We start from the raw sequence: 13,830 nt of genomic DNA, 5'->3' as shown, positions 1-13,830 counted from the left end.
AGCAGGCAGTCTACTTTATAGTGGCAGCCTACATAATACAGATGGTGCTGGTTACCTTTGCAATGTACGGATATATTCCATAATCCTGTGTCTGTCAATGTCGTCTCAAAAAAGAAGAAGAGAAAAAAAAAAGCATCGTGTCACCAGGCTTTCCTGCCTCCAGACGGTCCATGCAGAAGGAGTTTACTTTCACTTTCATTTAACAGAAAGCAACAGCTTTGCAAAAGCTCTTGCAAGGCTGCAAGGTACAGAAAAAGCCATCCTATAGCCTAAATGTCCCTTTATTTTAGCCAGTTTCAAAGGAAAACCACCTCCCGTTTCTCTGTTGTTGAAAAAAAAAAAAGTCAGTTCACTTTGCGTGGTGTCGTTGTGTGTCTGTCCGCACGCTGGATTAATCAATGCATGTCCAGGTGAAGCCCGTTAAAAGTCGTTATAGTATCCTCCGATAGTTTCACAAAGTACATTAAGCAACAGAAATGTATTATTTAACATTTTAAGTCCCTTACAGAGGTTTTACAACCCAAACAACAGGAACAGTGTCATGAGGTAATATTTTGCCCTTAAATATTTGAAAGGAATAGACTAGAGTCAGACTACTGTGACATAAGGTAAATTTCTCACCTTGAAAACAACAAATGCAACCTTATTTATTTTAGCTTTTAAGACAATCGTTTTAAAACAATATTTATTCAATAATAATATTTTTAATAATATTTGAAATAAATTATCTCAATATGTAGCCATAATTTTAAAATAAAGTTTTTGCCATAATCATGCAGCTCTAACAGTGACACAGACATAGCAGCAATGGCACAGCAATTACAAATATAGGCTATATACAGTAGTATGTATTTTTAACTTTAGGCCTTTCAGTGAATGATCAGCTGGCATCAATATTATATCCATATTAGGGCTACACTGTAAAAAAAATAAGTTGTGCCTTCACATTCTGAGCACTGCAAAAACGGGACGTTGGATTGAGCTTTTTTGGGTGAAAAATATAAATAAAAACTAGAAAAAGAAGAAAATGACAGGAGGAGAATAAGGAGTGGAGGAGGTAGAAAAGACCATTGGCCACTATTTCTGACCAGCCCCCTGCATGGCGAGGGGGCTGAGAATCGATAAGAGAATCGATAAGGAACCGGATCGATAAGCAGAACCGGAATCGGAATCGGAATCGCTAAAATCTTAACGATACCCATCCCTACCCATGAATATATGTATTTTTTTTTAAGCAAACATTTGTAACTCAAATGTTGCCTCTGGGGGGTCCCTGGAACTAAATATTTTGAGATGGGGGTCCGTGGCCAAATACATATCATTTTTGGGCTCCTTCACGTGAAAAGGTTTGAGCACCACTGACATAGAAAGATCGGTTAGTTTTTTTTTTTTTTTTTTTTAAACCTTAGAAGGATTTGAAATATTCAAAGACTCGTGCCGCGCTGTGAGCTTGTATATCTGCTATTTTTCAATAGTTAAAGCACAAAATGTGACTGAATCCTTGTACCCAGGGCCCAGAATTTGGTGCGACACCCCTAAGCACTGCTTCAGAAAAGGAGAGATGATTATTGTCTCTGTCAGCTGGAATCCTCGTATGACACAAACATGTGAACCTCGTATGTTCACGAGTGAGAGAAAGGGGAAGACGGAGAAATAGATCAGCCGGAGAATCGGAGCAGCAGGAGCGGTTTTGCGGTCGCTAAATCGAACTGTTGTGAACTGCCCTGGAATTTCGTCATTTTAGGGGCAAGGCCACTTGGCCTTTCGTGTTGTCCATTTTTTTTTAGGGCACAAAGGCCAAATGCCAGGGCAGGAAGGACATCAAATAAAGCAATTTTAGGCCATTGAAAGAATTAGTTGAATTTAAGGGTTGGGGATGATAACCTCATCTGCAGTGAAATAGATAAATTATGGTATTTACAATCTGATCCATGCTCAGCCCTGCACCAATCAAAGTCACTGGATTGGTTTAAAGATGAGGACTCGGGGGAGTTAAGATTTCAGAATCTCAACAAAAAAAAAAAAGACACTGCAGAGGAAAAATCTGCTTCTCATTTAAAGCTTTTCAGTTGCTCATGAGACGTAAGGGAGCCACACTTTTGTTTCTCATGTGTGCTTCATTAGAAGATCAGATATTGCTCTCCTTGAAGCTCCTTGTAGATCCTAAAGGTGCTTTAGGATCTTTAAGGAGCTTCTCATTTGGAGCCATGTTTGAGAAGAATTTGAGTATCTTATTCTGAGATTACAGGGAGTGAGAGACGAGATGTAGGGGAGCACTCTCTATTGACTCATTAGTGTATCCTATATTACTCTCATATTGAGCCAAATATGAGAAATAATTGAGTAGCTTTATTTGAGATGATAGGAGCAATAAATGAGACATAGGTGAGAGCTCTCTGATGGCTCATTTAAGTCTCTTAACTGTGACCCAAGATTCTTACTTTGAGCCATTAATGAGCAATAATTGAGATTTAATTACCCAGAACCTTTTTTTCTCACTTGGAGCTGTAAATGAGATACAGTATACATGCAGATATTTTGATATAAAAACAATACAATAATTTCCTTCAATAAAACTTTATTTAATTTCCTTCAATAAAACTTTATTTTCTGTAAGGTGGCTGAAGATGAAGTGCTTTTAACAGTAGTCTTTTAAAAGACTACTTTGGAAAAGGTTTGGGTTGTGTATTTACCTTGCCATGATGTAACTCTAAGGTGGCCAAGAAAACAATACATTTTAGTTATACAACAACCCAAACTACGACCAAAGTGGTCTTTTATTCCAAATAAAATAAAAACAAACATCACAGTTCCTCCCCTTACTACTCATGAATGCAGTGCCAAACAAGAAAGTGACCCTAATCAAATCAATGTGACCAAAACAGTCACTGCTACTTAAGTCAAATACATGCAAAAAAAAAACACATGCAATAATACTTAACTAATTAAATGCGCACAGCTTAAAAGTTCACTTAAGAGTGCAAAGTGCCCATTGGTCAGTGCAAAAAGCAGAAGTGACATGTACTCCCAGCAAAACCGGACAGGAACAAACAGTCAGTGATAACTATTCCAGTTATAAGTTACAGTTGTCCTTACCAAACGACCGTTGTGTTTCATTGTATAATGTGAGGACAACATTCACGAAGGACTGCCAGTCTCTCACGTCTCCGTCCTGGGTAGATGAATCTATCTGTTCCTCTGTCTCTTACTCCAGTATCCGAGGATCTCGGGTGGGAGTTCTTAAAGATTGTATTAAGTTTCCTGCACCCTGGCCAATTCCTCCACCCCTGCAAGGAGAACCCAACAACGGTGTCCGCCTTCCTCACCAGTCTGTTGAGGTTGAAGGTGTCACCCGCTCAGTTGTTCCTCCCCAGCACGTTATTCCAAAGAAAACTGCTCCACTTGCCATACCAGATTGGTAGAACATCTGTAGCATCCTGTTGCACACGCCAAACGATCCCGTCTTCTCAGGAAGAGCAGGCTGTTCTTACCCTTCCTGTGAATCGCCTCTGCGTTGTGCGACCAGTGTTTCCACGGACACCGCCTTCCATCCAGCTTCGGTGCCATACCGTAAGACATAGTCTGCAGACAGGGAAGATGAAATTAGCTATATAAGCACAGTCAACATGTTTTCCCCACGCCAGTGATGTCGTTCGAACCTTCTCTCAGTCAGTGGGGGAAAATAAAAGATACAATGTTACATTAAACCCTGAGACACAATCTCTTCCATTGAAATAACCAAAGAGTTAATGATCGTTTCGGCCTACACCTGCCACTGTTCAGCGACTGTTGCAGCGCAGCTATCTACAAGACTCTTATTAAGAAGGACCCAGAAGGGGCACTGTTTGATGTAAAGTCATCAACAAAACTTCCAGCTAAACCTTCAGTTTTAGAGGGGCTTTCAACAGGATAATCACAAGGTTTGTGTGCTTTATTAAGATAAAGTACCAAAGAAATTAGAACAACCAGGCTGACCGCATTTAAGACAAAGTGTCTTTCCTGAACAAAGTCTGTGGATTAACTTCAAGTGCGTTGTTAGTGAGTTGGCATTGGCCTGAGGGACTTTACAAATAAAACAAAACATCTCAGTATCAAATCAGTGCATCATCAGAGCACTCAGATAACAATATACTTTTCAGTATTAAAATTCAGTGCAGCATCAGAGCCCTCAAAATAAATCTTCTCAGTTTAGCATCAGAACCCTCAAAACCATCTCAAAAGTATCAGAAATCAGTGCAGAATCAAGAGCCGGGAGTCTCTGGTAGGGGACCCAACCGGTAGGAGACAATATAATCTCAAAAGTATTAAATAAATAAAAACAAAATAAAAATAATAATCAGTGCAGCATCCGAGCTCTCATTTATTTGACCCTGGGATTGACCTTGGTGGTAGCAGCATCTATCTGGTAAACAGCACTTTGCAAGAAGTGGTAGACATTAGCCAGATCCCGGTTGTACGAGGTAGCGAAGACGAAATGATTTTTAAAAAGCGTGTCGAAAGAGGCAAGGGAGTCTGGTGACTTACACGGGATTGCACGTTTGTCAATCACAATGAAGTATTTGTGTATGGTACACCTCTGGGTCCCCACAGCCAGTAGATAGGGTTGACGACTCTCGTGATGCTGTCCAGATGCCCCTCGACACTGGTCCCAGTCTGTGACAAGAGAACTTCATTAGTCATGTTATTACAATTAATATGTTTGCAGTTTAGAGCCCCAACTTTATGAGATAGCCACCAGAATCACTTCTTGCCACAAAATGCAACCAACAACATTCTGCCTTATCTTTATTCTGCTAAATGTAAAATAAATAAACATATTCATATCGGTGTATCTCAGGCTGATGGGGATAGATCTGTGGGGGGCGAAAGCAGACAATTATCACAGGGCAGTCGCTGATTACAGATGAGCATGGTTATCGCATGATTTCACAAAAGTATAGTTTTAAGGGTGACTATTAGGGACAGAACAGTGAGCCATCTTAAACTTTAATTGAACTATAACCTTACCTAGATGAACTTCACAAGGTGGTCAATGGCTTGTCGGGCTGAGAGCTTCCCTGGTCTCTTGTTGCGGCCTTGAGGTGAGGGTGGCATGAGGTGGATAAGGCAAGATGGAGGACATCTCACTGTCCCATCCTGAAAATACAAGGGAGAGAAAAAAAACCAGACATTTTTACTAAAATCTCTTCATTTTGGTTTCGAAACCAATTCCCTCTTCCATTAGTATTAGTCATTTAATTCCAGCATACCATTTTCCAGTTGTCCTGTTGGGATTCAGCTTTATGAAGCAGATCTTCAAGGTCGCCTGTCTGGGTGAGGCCATGGCTTTGTTCAAGGACTTTCTGCCTGTAGCGAGTAGGCCCCTTTTCCAGGAACTTGGAAAAGGGGCAGCGATGCAGCGATGTCATCACCAAACATCAGACTGAAATTCTGCTCCATCTGCAGACAAGATGGAATACAGACGACAACATGGCATACATTTTTAATAGGTTCACCTTATGACCAGGGCTGTGATCTGTTTAAAGTCATTTTTTATTTCAGTTCGACTTTAAGGCAATACATACCATTCCCGCAATGTCAAGAAATCTTGGAAAGGTGGTGAATATTTCAGAGGACTTCACTGGGTCATGAACCATTGCTTGGCGATGGGTGAAGGTGTGTTTCATCTTCTCCTCGACGATTGCTTCATCAGTTGTATGGTTCATCAGTGCGATGGCCTCACAACACTGGGTTTTGACAGGGGATTCTGACACTCTGTAATGATCCTCTCTCCTCCAGGTTTGGCCATCAGAATGTTTTCAATCATCTAAGTGGGAGGGGGGAAAAGGGGGGGACAGGGATTTGGTGGCCAAATATATTTACAGTAGCACAAATGTAAACCATGCCCCCCATACTTCTCCGCAATTGTACTTTGCCATTTACCCCCCTGCTGCCCCCTTTATCAGAATCACCATCTTGATCTCCATTTCAAACAGTCATCTGCAAATCTTACCTGAGCGAGATGAGTCAGGTCAGCTCTGTTCCTTTGGGCAGGACACGGCTGCAAAATGGTGGTGTCATCAGTCCCCATTGTCTGCACTGGAGCTGAGAAAGGCTAGTTTCAGTGAGCCTCACTGAATCTAGCATGTTGACATAACAGGAGTGATTATAATAACATGTGATTAGCAAGAGGGGATCATTTGTGTTAAGAGTAATGTAAAAGAGATATTATAAATAAATATTGCGTGCCGGATCAAACAACATGAAGTGCTTTTGCGCACTGCTGCCAGTAGCCTACTTATTTAGCGTCTGGTACTAACTCTGCTGTCACGTACTGCAGTTGTTCTCAAACTTTTCAGGCCGCAACCCCAAAAATAATCATATTTTAACTGGGGACCCCCCACCCTGACGAGCACTAAGAGTTGGGACAGTACATTTTGTATAACACTGTTCTATTGTGAAAGTCTAGCAGATCTACATGCTCACAACGCCTCGCATTGCGAGGCTTTGTGAGCATGTAGATCTTCTATTTTCACAATCTCTGAGTCTAATATTTGATCATTTGGCCCAATGTTTAGTCTGTCATTTTAGAGGTATTAAAAAGTCCTTAAATTGTCACTTTAGAAATGTGCAAATACCCTCTATACACTTAAAGTTTGTTGGTTTGTTTACTGTTGAGAAAACAATGATTAGCCAATCATCAGGGGACCCCCCAAAATAATTTAGGGACGCCCCTGGGGGTCCCGACCCAAAGGTTGAGAACCACATTTCTAATACCTCAAAAGAACAGGGGAACAAAGGAAAGAAAAGACCGTTATAACATTAAAAGTAAACAAATTATATAAAAACTGGTCAAACGTTGCCCAAATTGTCAAATGATATAAGAGGCAACAATTGTGAAAATAACAGATCTACAAGCTCACTGCATTCCAAGTGCTTGGGTGGAGGGTCCCCAGTTCAAATATGACTATTTTGGGGGGTCCCCAGTTCAAATATGATTATTTGGGGGGCTTAAGTGGTTAACAGTCAACAGGATCACTGATTACATTAATTATGAGAAGCAGTGTTCTTGGTGACATCACCACCAACAAGTGCCACAGGATATAAATAACAACAAGTGGGCTTGAGACCAGTATATTATACCAAAACTTCATAGGATAGACCAAGGATATTCTCCTCAAAAATATAAAATAAATAAAAAATACCAACAGTACAAAGGCAGGGCCCTTAGCCAATGAGGCTAAGGGCACAGGGGTATATATTTGTGCCCATATGAGCCCACACTGTTTTGTATGAACAGTATTTCTAGTTAAGAACTGGTTCTCAAACTGTTTTTTTTATTTAAAGGACCCCCTGTTTTTAGTATGCATATGGCCATGATCCCCCATCATCCATAACTCCCCTAGAACTGTACAAATGGAACCAGATGGACCTGTTAGGGTTAATTTGGTTCCATTTGTATACTCTACTACCATTGCTAGCTAACATTAGCCACAAATACCACACACACACACACACACACACACACACACACACACACACACACACACACACACACACACACACACACACACACACACACACACACACAGTATTGAACAGCTGCTAGCTAACTTTGGCTCTGTTAGCCACAATACCACACAACAGGCTGCAAGCTGTGCACAAATACACAGCAAAGCACCTTCTGTTAATACAAAATAAAAAAACGTCCACTTCTATCAAAAGGGAAGCTTATCTTACACATTTTGAACATTCAGTTCCATTAGGATGTAGTCTACTGTAAAAACGTTAGCATCAGCTAGTGTTAGCATTAGCTAGCGTTAGCATTAGCTTAGTTGTACTGGTTGGATGAACCTTTCAGAAAAATACACACTTTGTACAAAAACACTGCAGACAACATTCTTAAGTAACAGATACAGTACATGTAGGTTACTTTATCCAGTGGCTATGTTGTTTCACCTACCTAAAAAGGATAAAGTCCATGAGAGCATATAACTCCTGGTTGTTCTTCTCTTCAGCACTGACTGACTGAGGTTCAAAATGGCAGCCAGCCCAGACTGGTTCAAACCAGTTCCAAGTCGTTCCAATAGCTCCTCTCTGTCTTGAGGAGCAATAGATGAGCAGCAAATGAGCAGCAAATGTTTCCTCTGAGAAAGTATAATAATAAGGATATGCCCCGCCTCCTACAGAGCTCTGTTTCCTGCTAGCCTGGGCTGGCTTCCAATTTCGGGCTTTTGATCCGGTCGGGAGCGGAAGATCTCCTACGTTTTTCTGTAGTCCAAAACGGACTACACTTTGGCCGGAAACAACGACCGGAAACAGTTTTAACCCGTACTTGCGCATGCGCTAACTACATGGCTAACTACTTGCGCATGCGCTAACTGGGTTGAAACTGTTTCCGGTCGTTGTTTCCGGCCAAAGTGTAGTCCGTTTTGGACTACAGAAAAACGTAGGAGATCTTCCGCTCCCGACCGGATCAAACGGCCCGTTTAGTAAACGAAGACCAGGCTTTCCCCCAGCGGAAAGCCTGGTGATGCGAGGTTAGTTTCCTGCTAGATCAAAGCAATATGTGATGTCACTGTTCTCATCCTTCCCAGTTGTTGTTTGGGCAATTAACCCTTTGACTGACTGCTGCTGAAGCAATAATGCATTGTTTGTACACTTATCTAAAGATTAGATCTGATCAGATCAGATCAGGGGTCTTCAACAGGGGGTCCGCGACCCCTAGGGGGTCCGCGGGGATACTGCAGGGGGTCCCCTAAAAAAGGGGGGGAAAAATATATAGGATATATATAAATATATAATTTATTTTAAGAAAGAAAAAAAAGAAAAAATATATATTTTAATAGCATTATTATTATAGCAGTATTGAATGCACAATGTGATTTTACACAATTTTATACATAAATATACAATATATGTTGTAGCCCCCTTCCCTACCCTACAAGGTATCTCAGTTATAACTATTATAATTATAATAAACATACTATAAAGTGTTAGGCCTATACATCATTGGAAAAAATACTATTTTTGTCAATACTGCATGTAGAAATACTCTGTAACAAATCATTCTAAATTTACTTAAAGTACAAAACTGTTGGTATGAAAATGTATTTAAAGTGCAAAAGTAGAAAGTACTCATTATGCAGAATCTTTGAAAAGAGCAGATCTACAAGCTTACAATGGCATTGGTAACATTTTTGAGAGGCCATTTTTGCGACCGTTAGGTCGCAGTTACTATCAAAACCTTCACTGGCAGTCTGTCTGCCTGTCCGTCTGTCCGTCCGTCCGTCCACATCACGGCACACCACACTTTTGCCCTTCTCCACAACCGTTGCCCCTATCCATGCCAAACTTTGCACACACACTCCTTGCCTGCCAATCCACAAGCTCCACCCCTCCAGAGACCCCTGGAGCTCCAGGGACCCCCAGGGACCCCCTGGCGCCACTGCCAAAAAGTCAAAAGTAGCCGATCATACATGTGCTTATCTCCTGGTTAGGGAGTCTTACTGGTATTGTTCTGCTCCAGGATTCTGGCTACCCCCCCCTAAATCACATGCGCTGAGTCAGAATATGCAGGTTTTATTCCAATGCGCAAACAGGAAGTGTCTCAAAACTGCCACTTCCTGGTGTGTTTTGGGTATTACGAGTTGGTAGGTGCTCCGATATATTTTTTTCTCATGTCTGCATGTCATTTTAAGCCTCAGGTCGACATTCAGTAACCCTAATATCCTATCGTGATTTTATAGTAATTCAAAGGAGGCTAACCCTAGTTTAATCCTAGGAATGTCGCACAGAAATAAAACACACCTCCACGTGTTCGTCTCGGTGAGCTATTCAACATACTAAAAGATGCGCCCTTGACACATGATGGTTTCGGACTTATAACACGAAATAGCTAACCCTAGGGTCAGCTATTTCGCGTTATAAGTCAAAGACGATGCGACATCAGACCTTGGTTCCGAGATATGTTGTAGAGCTCTCCGAGACGAACGTGTGGATGTCTTGGTTATCCTCCTACGACCTTTCTTCCCTGGGATCTCCAATTTGACTAAGGGTCATAGAGTCTATAAACGTTAGAGCACATTGAATGCCAGGCCAGAGAAAGCTATCTCCTCACAGGAGTGTCTGTGTGGGATGAACCTTATACTGGCGTGTTCAGCTCGCAGAGACGAACATGTGTATGTGTGTGTGTGTGTGTGTGTGTGTGTGTGTGTGTGTGTGTAACTCCTCTATACGACACTCCTGTGCCGAGAGAACGGCCCCTAAAGTTAGAATTAGGGTTAGCCCTCTGGGGGTCATACATCAACGCGTTCGTCTCAGCGAGCTGATCAAGAATCTTTTTGCCATGTGTCTGTGCGTCCCCTAGAACCTGAGCTAGCTCTTTTAGAAGGGTTAGAAATCGACTAAAGCATTTTTACGTGACGGGATAAGACTAAGAAAGATCTAACTGATCAGTCTTGATCACATGACTAGCGATTTGTGTGAAATTTGAAGGAGTAATATAAGAAAATATGTATTACGTAAGTCGGCCTGCTGGTGGCGCTATAAAAGGCATGTGACAAATGTAGGGCAAAGTTGAAGTTTTAGTCATGCTGCATAAATTGTTGAAACTCATGTAGTAGTAATAATATCTTAAAATGTAACTAACTTATAATGGTTATCCCCCAAATTAGCATTCTATTGATGCAGACCCTTAGTTTTCATTAGATAACGTTTCTGTAAGTTCTATACTTTATCTTAATAAACTATCTGATACATTGCTTTTAACATTCTTAAATTGGCATGAGATTGGTTCTGTATGTGATAAAATTGAGACATAATTTATCTAATTGTTGGTATCATTCGAGAGCTTGTACTAGCTAGAATGATATATACTTAAGACATTTTCTGAATATGCTATAAATAAAGCAAGTGAATTAAAATGAGCATTAAACACAAATGCATGATCAAATGAGAATGATTGAAGACTGCATCGTTTATAGCTATATACTGGCCAATCTGAGTCTTTAATGTGACTTAAATGAGATAATCTTGAGAGCTCTTTTACAGCTCAACAGTGGTCATTCTGAGACAGACCTGAGATGTAACAAAAAGCCTTAATTGAGCTTTAAATGAGATTATATTGAAAGCTATTTTTTATATCACTTGGAGCTAAGTTTGAGACGCAACAATCCAGATGAATTGAGCAATATTTGAGACATTATTGAGCTCTCCTGTATAGCTCATCAGAGCTTCCATCTGAGGCATGTTGCTCCCCAGAAATAGAGGAGAAACAGGAGCAATACCTGAGATCTCCTTTTTGTATCACCTTGATCTCATTTGTGGCTTGAGAAACAAAAGAGCAATAGATGAGGGCTCAATCATGGATTCTGCTTTCCTCTGTGTCTACATGACAAGAAAGAGACAGAGGAGAAAGTGGTACCTTCAGCTGGGGCATTAAGGCCACTGTGGCCTCAGGTCATGTCATTGGTTTGAGGAGCACAAGGTCAAACTGAGGGGCAACGACGGCCATGGCCTTCATGCCCTCCCTTAATTTCCTGCCCTGGTCGTGAAGAAAAAAAGAGTTGAGCCGGATGGCAAAGCTCTCTGTCTAGAGAGCAATCTTCGTTCCTACTCTCACCTATGGTCATGAAGTATGGGTCATGACCCAAAGTATAAGGTCGCGGGTGCAAGCGGCCGAAATGGGTTTCCTCAGACGGGTGGCTGGTATCTCCCTTAGAGATAGGATGAGAAGTTCAGTCTCCCGAGAGAGACTTGGAGTAGAACCGCTGCTCCTACACTTGGAAAGGAGTCAGCTTAGGTGGTTCGGGCATCTAGTACGGATGCCCCCCCGAGAGCCTTCCTAGGAAGGTTCTCAATGCACGTCCCACTGGGAGGAGACCCCATGGCAGACCAAAGACCAGATGGAAGGATTATATCTCCAAACTGGCTTGGGAACGCCTCGGTATACTCCCTGAGGGAGTGGAGGAAGTTGCTCGGGATAAGGAACTCTGGAAATCCCAGTTGGAACTGTAACCCCCGCGACCCGATTCTGGATAAGCGGTTGAAGATGGATTGATGTAGAAACATTTAACCCTTGTATGAACAAACAAACAAACATTTAAACCTTGTATGTACAAACATGTTGCTTGTTGTGAAATGGGGCATGTCTGATAAAATGAATATCAGATATCTAATACACTAAAGGCCCACAACCAGATCTTATTTTATTGTTGTACACGATCAACACAGATTTTTGTGTTCAATCTGTGTTTTGAGATATTTTAGTATTTCAGCATGAATAAGGATGCATTTTGCATCATATGATGAATCATATGATGCAAAATGCATCACTAGTGTGTGTATCTGCGTGTCAGTGCCTGCGTGTGTGCGTGCTGTGTGCGTGCGTGTCAGTGCGTGTGTGTGAATGTTTGTATGCGTGCTCATTATGGGTGTGTGTGTGTGTGTGTGTGTGTGTGTGTGTGTGTGTGTGTGTGTGTGTGTGTGTGTGTGTGTGTGTGTGTGTGTGTGTGTGTTTGATAGCACTGCCAGGGGCGTCACAAGGGGGGTGGGGGGTGGGACTGAGTTACTAGGGCCCAAGTTGGAGGGGCTTTAATTATTTTATACTATTGAAACATAGCACATCTACAAGCTGAAAATGTGTGTGCATCTTTGAATTCATGGGTTGTATTTGTACCTCGTGCCTATATGCGACCCATGAATATATGTATTTTTTTTTAAGCAAACATTTGTAACTCAAATGTTGCCTCTGGGGGGTCCCTGGAACTAAATATTTTGAGATGGGGGTCCGTGGCCAAATACATATCATTTTTGGGCTCCTTCACGTGAAAAGGTTTGAGCACCACTGACATAGAAAGATAGGTTAGATAGGTTTTTTTTTTTTTTTTTCTTTTTTTTAAACCTTAGAAGGATTTGAAATATTCAAAGACTCGTGCCGCGCTGTGAGCTTGTATATCTGCTATTTTTCAATAGTTAAAGCACAAAATGTGACTGAATCCTTGTACCCAGGGCCCAGAATTTGGTGCGACACCCCTAAGCACTGCTTCAGAAAAGGAGAGATGATTATTGTCTCTGTCAGCTGGAATCCTCGTATGACACAAACATGTGAACCTCGTATGTTCACGAGTGAGAGAAAGGGGAAGACGGAGAAATAGATCAGCCGGAGAATCGGAGCAGCAGGAGCGGTTTTGCGGTCGCTAAATCGAACTGTTGTGAACTGCCCTGGAATTTCGTCATTTTAGGGGCAAGGCCACTTGGCCTTTCGTGTTGTCCATTTTTTTTTAGGGCACAAAGGCCAAATGCCAGGGCAGGAAGGACATCAAATAAAGCAATTTTAGGCCATTGAAAGAATTAGTTGAATTTAAGGGTTGGGGATGATAACCTAATCTGCAGTGAAATAGATAAATTATGGTATTTACAATCTGATCCATGCTCAGCCCTGCACCAATCAAAGTCACTGGATTGGTTTAAAGATGAGGACTCGGGGGAGTTAAGATTTCAGAATCTCAACAAAAAAAAAAGACACTGGTGTCTACATGACAAGAAAGAGACAGAGGAGAAAGTGGTACCTTCAGCTGGGGCATTAAGGCCACTGTGGCCTCAGGTCATGTCATTGGTTTGAGGAGCACAAGGTCAAACTGAGGGGCAACGACGGCCATGGCCTTCATGCCCTCCCTTAATTTCCTGCCCTGGTCGTGAAGAAAAAAAGAGTTGAGCCGGAAGGCAAAGCTCTCTGTCTACAGAGCAATCTTCGTTCCTACTCTCACCTATGGTCATGAAGTATGGGTCATGACCCAAAGTATAAGGTCGCGGGTGCAAGCGGCCGAAATGGGTTTCCTCAGACGGGTG

General features: G+C 41.7%; 1 long non-coding RNA gene across 1 annotated transcript; it reads right to left on the bottom strand.

The window, feature by feature from the left end:
• Positions 1-2,045: 2,045 nt before the first annotated feature.
• On the bottom strand, positions 2,046-6,912 carry LOC308291245. Its single transcript, XR_013962323.1, has 3 exons — positions 5,565-6,912; positions 5,250-5,439; positions 2,046-5,136 (listed from the first exon to the last, which is right to left on the bottom strand). It is a non-coding gene; the product is annotated as an uncharacterized lncRNA (long non-coding RNA).
• Between the last annotated feature and the right edge of the window lie 6,918 nt (positions 6,913-13,830).

Source organism: Nannobrachium achirus, assembly GCF_963921795.1.
Source record: "Nannobrachium achirus genome assembly, chromosome: 9".
NCBI lineage: Eukaryota > Metazoa > Chordata > Actinopteri > Myctophiformes > Myctophidae > Nannobrachium > Nannobrachium achirus.
This window is presented reverse-complemented; position numbering and strand designations above follow the sequence as displayed.